Consider the following 7,043-nt stretch of genomic DNA (forward strand, 5'->3'; position numbering starts at 1 on the left):
TCAATGGTAAACTATATTAAGGAGAGCTGTGTAATTGTCCCACCATCAGTGTTAGAGCATTCTCTTCCTTCTGGGACCCAGGACTATTGGCTCCCCAATAGCCCCTACCTGCCCTGCCACAACCCGAGTGAATTATTCATCTAGTTGCTCTCTCCGTGGATTCACTTGTACACTGCTCTTAAAATGAAATTCAAAAACAGTAAGTAAAAAAATCACCTTACTGACCCCCAGGGACCCCAGGAAGTGACCAGAAGAAACAGCCTGCTATGACCATTCCTGATCTTGCCCAAGCAAGTGAAACACATTGGATTGTAGCCATCTGACCAAGGGCGAGCATTCTTACTCCTTATGACTCGGTCCTTAGCCAAGCCATAGACAGGTCTGTAAGAGGAACAGGAGGTATTGGAGGTAGAATACTCAACCTCTTAGGATCAGAAGGGCAGCCTTTCCCCAAGGACCAAGTTCAGAAGGGCCAGGAAAGGAGGAGTGGAGGAGACACGGGGAGGAGGTGGGAACAGTGAGGGGCTGCCAGCCAATGTGTATGAAGTTCTGCTGGATGGGAACACGGAACATTGACAGATAAACCTTCACCAACGCACACGGACAAGGTCGAGACAAATAATAGCCAGGAAGGTAAGCTACAAACGACAGAAGGAGTGGGATCTTGTTCCCGGTCCTGGGTGTTTAGTTACTGCAGAGGTGGAGAATTCTGCCTACGCTCAGAGCCTCTCTTTTCCTGTAGTGGTGGCCTGGGTGGTCATCCTGTGTTACCATATTCCCGGCATCCCCAGCCACATCTGTTTTGATTTAGGTAGAATCCAAAGCGTTCTCAGTCCCTCCCACACTTCCCAGGAGAATCTCTGGACTAGAAGTGAGGGGCGGAGGCAGTGGAGAGGTGCCAAACCTTCTCCCCTCAGGGGTGGGCCTCAGACTCCTCTCTGCATTCACCCAGACCCCTAAGTCCACAGGTCAAAGTTCAAACCAGCTGGGACAGCTCCAAAGAGCCTGCCTTTTTCATCGTCAATGGAGTTTAGGAAACTGCAGCACCTGAGCCTCCCACCCTGAGGGGCGGGGGGCAGCGGGGCTGCCTTATCGGTCCTGCCACCTGGCCAACTGAGATCAGTCTGCCACCATCTGCCAGATGGTGCTGGGTGGGGCTCTCAGGGCCGGGTGGGGCTCCCAGCTGGCTATCTGGGGAACCACCTCGCCACCCCCACCCCCTCAGCTGCACCCCTGTCCCCTCGGAAGATCTGCTCTGAGGACAGTGACAATAATATTGGAACCCACACCCTAAGCATCTACAAGGGGGATTCGACACAGTTCACTCTGCCTCACCTGAGGTAGGGGCTACATCACCCCTATCAAAGGCTAAAAGAATGAAACTGGGGCTCAGAGGTTACTCTGCTGACCTCTGTCCCCCACCTCACACCTGCAGGGGTGACCAGTCACCTCTCTGAGTGTCCTCCTCAGCGTCAGAACCCATGGAAACCCCAAGCAACCCCATTGTCATCAGCCTGTAGGATAGAGTGGGGTTGCTACTGATGCTGTGCCCCCATGGAGGCAGGCTCTCTCTCTGGGGGGATTTGAACCCTGATCAGCCCAGAGCTCAGCCCGCCACACCACCACAGGCCCTCCCTGGCCTTGGAGCTCAGTCCATAGACCAGCAGCTCTGGGCCAAGTAGCCTCTTATCCCGGTTGGGGAAACGGAGGCCCATCGAGGACTGCACTCCCAGGATGGGCTGATCCCTCTCCACAGGGCCCATGGATCACCCCAATAAGTCATTCCCTTGTCTTACAAGACACAATGCCAGTCAAGTGGGCCCTGCCTGCTGGGCCTGCATCCCTGCCAGCAGAGTAGCAGGCTCGGGGTGGGCATGGGAGACTGTCTTGAAGCAAGAGACTGAATCAAGGTGGGCCTGGCCTTTAGGGAGGTGACTAGGGCCCTGAGCCTGGCACCGTAACTGATCATTAGGCTCTGAAATATGCCTGTGCTGCCTTCTGCATGGTAACCAAACCCAAAGGACGTTCAATGCCATCCCATCGAGTCGATGGCCACTCACAGTGACCTAGAGGACAGGGTAGAACTGCCCTTGTGGGTCTCAGCGACGGTAACTTTTAAAAAATCATTTTTTTGGAAGCTTTGAGACTGTAACTTTTTGTTTGTTTGTTTATCATTTTATTAGGTGCTCATACAACTCTTATCACAATCCATACATACATCAGTTGTGTAAAACACATTTGTACATTCATTGCCCTCATTATTCTCACATTTGCTCTCCACCTAAGCCCCTGGCATCAGTTCCTCAAGACTGTAACTCTTTATGGGTTTAGAAAGCCTCATCTTTCTCCCGAGGGGCAGCTGCTGGTTTCGAACATTGGACCTTACAGATCTTCGCCCAATGTGTAACCACTTTGACACCAGAACTCTTCTTCACAAGGAAAACAGGGTTTGTTTAAAAAACAACATCAACAAAATGGAGAGAAAGAAAGGCCGCGCCACAGGAGAAAGACGAGGCTTTCTGCTCCCATAAAGACTTCCAAAGTGTGGTGGAGAAAGCAGACAGTGCCTGGCTATCAATCGGAATAGTGTCTGGGGTCTTAGAGCCTTATAGTCAAACAAGCAGCCATCTAAGTGAGAGTCAACTAAGTCCACACAGACAAAGCACACCAGCTTGTGTGACCCAAGGATGACAATAACAAAATCCAAATATGACCAAGGGAAAAGTATCAGAGCTTAAATGGTGAGCCCCCAATTGGTAGAAGGCTATGGAGGACAGTGGGAGCCCAAAACCCATCTGCAGAGTCTCTGGTCAGACTGAGCCTCTGGCAGAGCCCCTCTAGCCACAGGCAAGGGTCTCCCACAGCTTTACTATCAGACAGAGATCCCTGTAATTGTGATGATACTGGATCAAACTGGATACTTGGTCAGTTGACCTCCCTCCTGACCCAACCTGAAATGGTTCTAGGTGCAAGTGTTTCTTGCTTGTTCCATGAAAAACATTTCCTCCCTGGCCTTTTATACATTTATGGTGGTCTTTTCTCACTTACTCATTATTTGTATTTTTATCATTATATTATTATTCTATCCTTATCACTTTAGTTGTTTTCATTGCTTCTGTTGTTTCCCTGTTTGTGAAGCACAGATAGCGGGCAAGCAATGGTTGATAGGGAGGTAGGGGTGGGGGGAGGGAGATGGGGAGGGTGAGGAGATTTGAGGAGCAAACAACTTATGCGGGAAGGGGGAGGGAGCACTAGAACTGATTGTGATTACACAACTCATTTGAAAAATGATTTAACTATGAAAAAAGCGTTCTAAGATTGTGGTAATGATTGTACAATCCTTGATATGATTGAACCATTAGATTATATGATATATGGATTATGTGCCAATAAAACTGTAAAAAAAAGAAAGAAATTCCAGGATCTTTTCATTTCCCACAAACTCTTGGAAGCCCCTCCACTCCCACCCCCCAAAAAAAGAGTTGCAGTCTCAGAAGCCCACAGGGCGCTGCCCTGCCCTCTGGGGTCTCAGCAGGCATGGACTTGATGGCAGTGAGCAGACGGCTTGTCCAAGCTCCACAGTCTCTGAGAAAAACCCAGCATACTCCTTATCAAAACTGTCCACGCGGGGAAGCCGTAGTTCTGGTCCCATCAGAACCCCAGCCCTGATGCGTCCCCAGGTTGGTTCTAATGAGGCCCCTAAGAACCCCTGAGGCTGCTGGACCCAGCTGCTGAGCCAGTGAACAGGGCCCTGGCTCTGGGCTGGCCCTGAAGGGAAGGGAAGGAGCAGGCGCCAGCCTCGCCCGTGCCCATGCCAGAGATACAGTGCCTCAGAAGCCTCAAACAGCAGCCCCCAAAGGCCAAAGACCCTTGCCCACCCCCCCACCCCCGTATATGACAACTCTGAGTAGCCAACCCTTGGTGCCACCAACAGTCAAACATGTGACTTTAACCCTGGGCTCCTGCTCCTTGGACACCTGACACCCAGACCACCTGACACACACACCCCTACAACCAGGCCACTAGGAGCCAGAGCTTTCCAAACTGGCCTGTCAAAGTCCCAGTCCTGGTCACACAGTCCCAGTCATACAGGCCAGTCCCAGTCCCAGACACAACACAGTCACAGTCACAACATAGTCGCAGACACAACATAGTCGCAGACACAGTGGCAGTTACAGACACAGTCGCAGACAGACACAGACAGAGTTACAGACATAGACATCCTGAGCTGGCAGGCTGTTGGCAGGGGTGGCCAGCTGAGTCGAGAGAACACCTTCAGAGCTGGCCACAGCTATGCGGGCTGGGAGAGGAAGGGAGGGAGGGCAACATAGCTTAGCTCACCTGGTCGCCTTTCACTCTGGGGGAGAGCCTATCTGCCCCTCCTGGGACCCTGAGTCCTGGTCGGTCTCCCTGCTGAAGAAGACTCACTGGGGGACCCCCAGGGGCCACAGCGAGCAGCTCCTGGGACCTCTAACACCTGCCCCCGAAGACGCATCAAGGGGGTGTTGCAGGCCTAAGCTGAGGGGTCCATCCTTGGTCTTGTGTCCCCTGAGAGCTCTCTCTCTAGAGGTGAAGCCTCTGACCAGCATTAGGGCCTTGGAGTCTGTCCTAGACCTCTCTCTGATGCTCTTTCCCTCTCTGGGAGTTCAGAAGATGTGCGCCCCTGTTTCGATGGAAAGAGGCTCAGTGGGACTTAGAGCAAGTCTCTGTCCCTTATAAGCCTGGCTCCTCTCTGAGCTGCTCCTCACTCTGAGCATCTTGAGACTGACCCCCAAACAAACCCATTGCCATCTAGTCAGTTCTGATGTTCATGACCCTCCATGGGGCTTCTGAGACTGTGAATCTCTCCAGAAGCAGACAGCCTCGTGTGTCTCTCTCCCTTGGAGTTGTGTACTTAACAGCCCCATGCCTGATCCACAGAGCGACCAGGGCTGGGATGATACCATGCAGGCTTGATGTAGGAGATGAGGTTTGGTCTGCACAGTTTTCTCCCAGGGCCCTGGGCTCAGTTGGCGTTCTCCTGGAGAGAGCCCCCAGGCCACAGCAAAGGTGTGCAGAAGGCCCCGTGGCAGCCACGTGGACCTTTGTTCACTCATTTTCTACTCTGTTCCCTACCTGAATGTAAGGCAGCAAAGCTCAGAAAATGGGGCCTCCGAACTTTCCAGTGGACAAGAGGGACCCCTGAGAGCCAGGGGCAGCGCCAGACAGAGACCAGCCACCGGCTGGCAGGGAGGCTAGGCGCACTCGGACAGGCCTGCTTGGACTTGAGGCACCAGCCCAGGTCAGGTCTGCTCTTGGGGAACTGAGGACACGACAAGTTACAGAGGGCATTCTGCCTGCCGGACATCTGACAAAGGGCTGCTTGAGTTCAGAGCTGATGTATGCAGGGCCCCCAAAACACCACTGTGAGAAAATAGACAACCATCAGAGGGGCAAAAGACGGACATCTGGATGGGAAACAAGCGTCTAGAACAGGGGTCCTCAAACTACGGCCCGCGGGCCACATGTGGCCTGCCAATGACATTTATCTGGCCCGCTAGGTGTTTTTGCCTCTGACTCTTCCCAGGCCCGCAGTGCGCATGTTTGGAATGTGAGCCGCACTCTCTGACTCCCCTCCTCTCTGTCTCAGGTGTGATCCGAGGAGTCAGGAGCTTGCCTGTGCAGAGCCTGCTGCTGCCTGAGGACCGAGGTAAGAACACGTTTGGGTTTTTTCTTTTTGAAGTTAGGAGGTCTATTTTTTTTTTTTTTTGCAGTTAAGGGGGGCCTTTTTTCTGAAGGTAGGAGGCCTTTTTTTTTTAAGTTGGTTAGTTGGTTGGGGTGGTTTCTGGGGGGTCGCATCATAGGGATAACACAAATAGCCCTCAGTGCTAATGCAAATGGTCAGTGCTTCCGTCTTTGTTCCTGTTTTGTTTTTTTACTTCAAAATAAGATATGTGCAGTGTGCATAGCACTTTGCTCATAGTTTTGTTTTTTTTTAACTACAGTCCGGCCCTCCCACCATCTGAGGGACAGGGAACTGGCCCCCTGTTTAAAAAGTTTGAGGACCCCTGGTCTACAAAGATGGCCGACATCCTGAGCCATGAGGAAATGAGTCCTGGTAGAGAGACACCCTAGAAGGCACGGTGCTGGCAGAGCAACAGCCTGGCCTCCCTTCATTGCCAAGTGGTGTGATCCCTCTGGAGAGCTGTTTGGCAGTTTCTGATAAAGGGAAACGCCTTCGGAGCCAGCCAGCCTGCTCTAAGATAGGGTGCTCCCCTGGCGAAACGGGGGCCCAGGCACGGTGTGCACAGCGGCTTTATCCGTCATAGCCCCAGACGAGAGACCACCTAAAAAAGCCTTTCAATAAGCGATGGATAAGCAGTGGGGTATGTACTATGGGATATCACTCAGCAATTAAGAAGAAAACTATTGATACACACAGCATTTGAACGAATCTCAAAGGCATTATCCTAATTAAAGAAGTCAATCTTAAAATAGCACATGCTGTGTGACTCCCTTTATTTGACATGCTCCAAAGACAAGACAAAACTAAGTTCAACAATATGTGAGATCCAGGATGGGTCTATCTACAGAGACGGTAACTAGATCAATAGTGTCTTAGGGTGATGGCACCTGGGGCATGGTATCAGGAAAGACCAGTTCCTGGAGAAGGACATGAACTTGGTGAAGTGGAGCAGTAGCAAAAAGGAGGACGGCCCTTGGGGGGGGATTGACACGGTGTCTGCATCAGTAGGCTCAAACATGTGAACAGTCGTGATGAGGGGGCAGAACCAGGCCGGATGACAGCACCCGAGGACTATAGGATAATGCCAGGGGAGGGCGGGGGAGAAGGGGAGCTTCTAACGATGAGTCTGAGAAGGTTCTAAAATTGATTGTAGTGATGATTGCACAACTCTTTTTAATATATTCAAACCACTGAGTCCTATGCAATGTCAACAATTTATATATGTACATATGTCAATAAAACTGTTTTATAAGCTCCTTTTGCCGCTTGACATAATAAAGACAATCTATGTTTGCATTGGCATAACCACTCTCAAAAA

This window comes from Echinops telfairi, unplaced genomic scaffold (genome assembly GCF_000313985.2).
Source record: "Echinops telfairi isolate 266 unplaced genomic scaffold, ASM31398v2 ScPeMD7_5;HRSCAF=22, whole genome shotgun sequence".
In the NCBI taxonomy this organism is placed as follows: domain Eukaryota; kingdom Metazoa; phylum Chordata; class Mammalia; order Afrosoricida; family Tenrecidae; genus Echinops; species Echinops telfairi.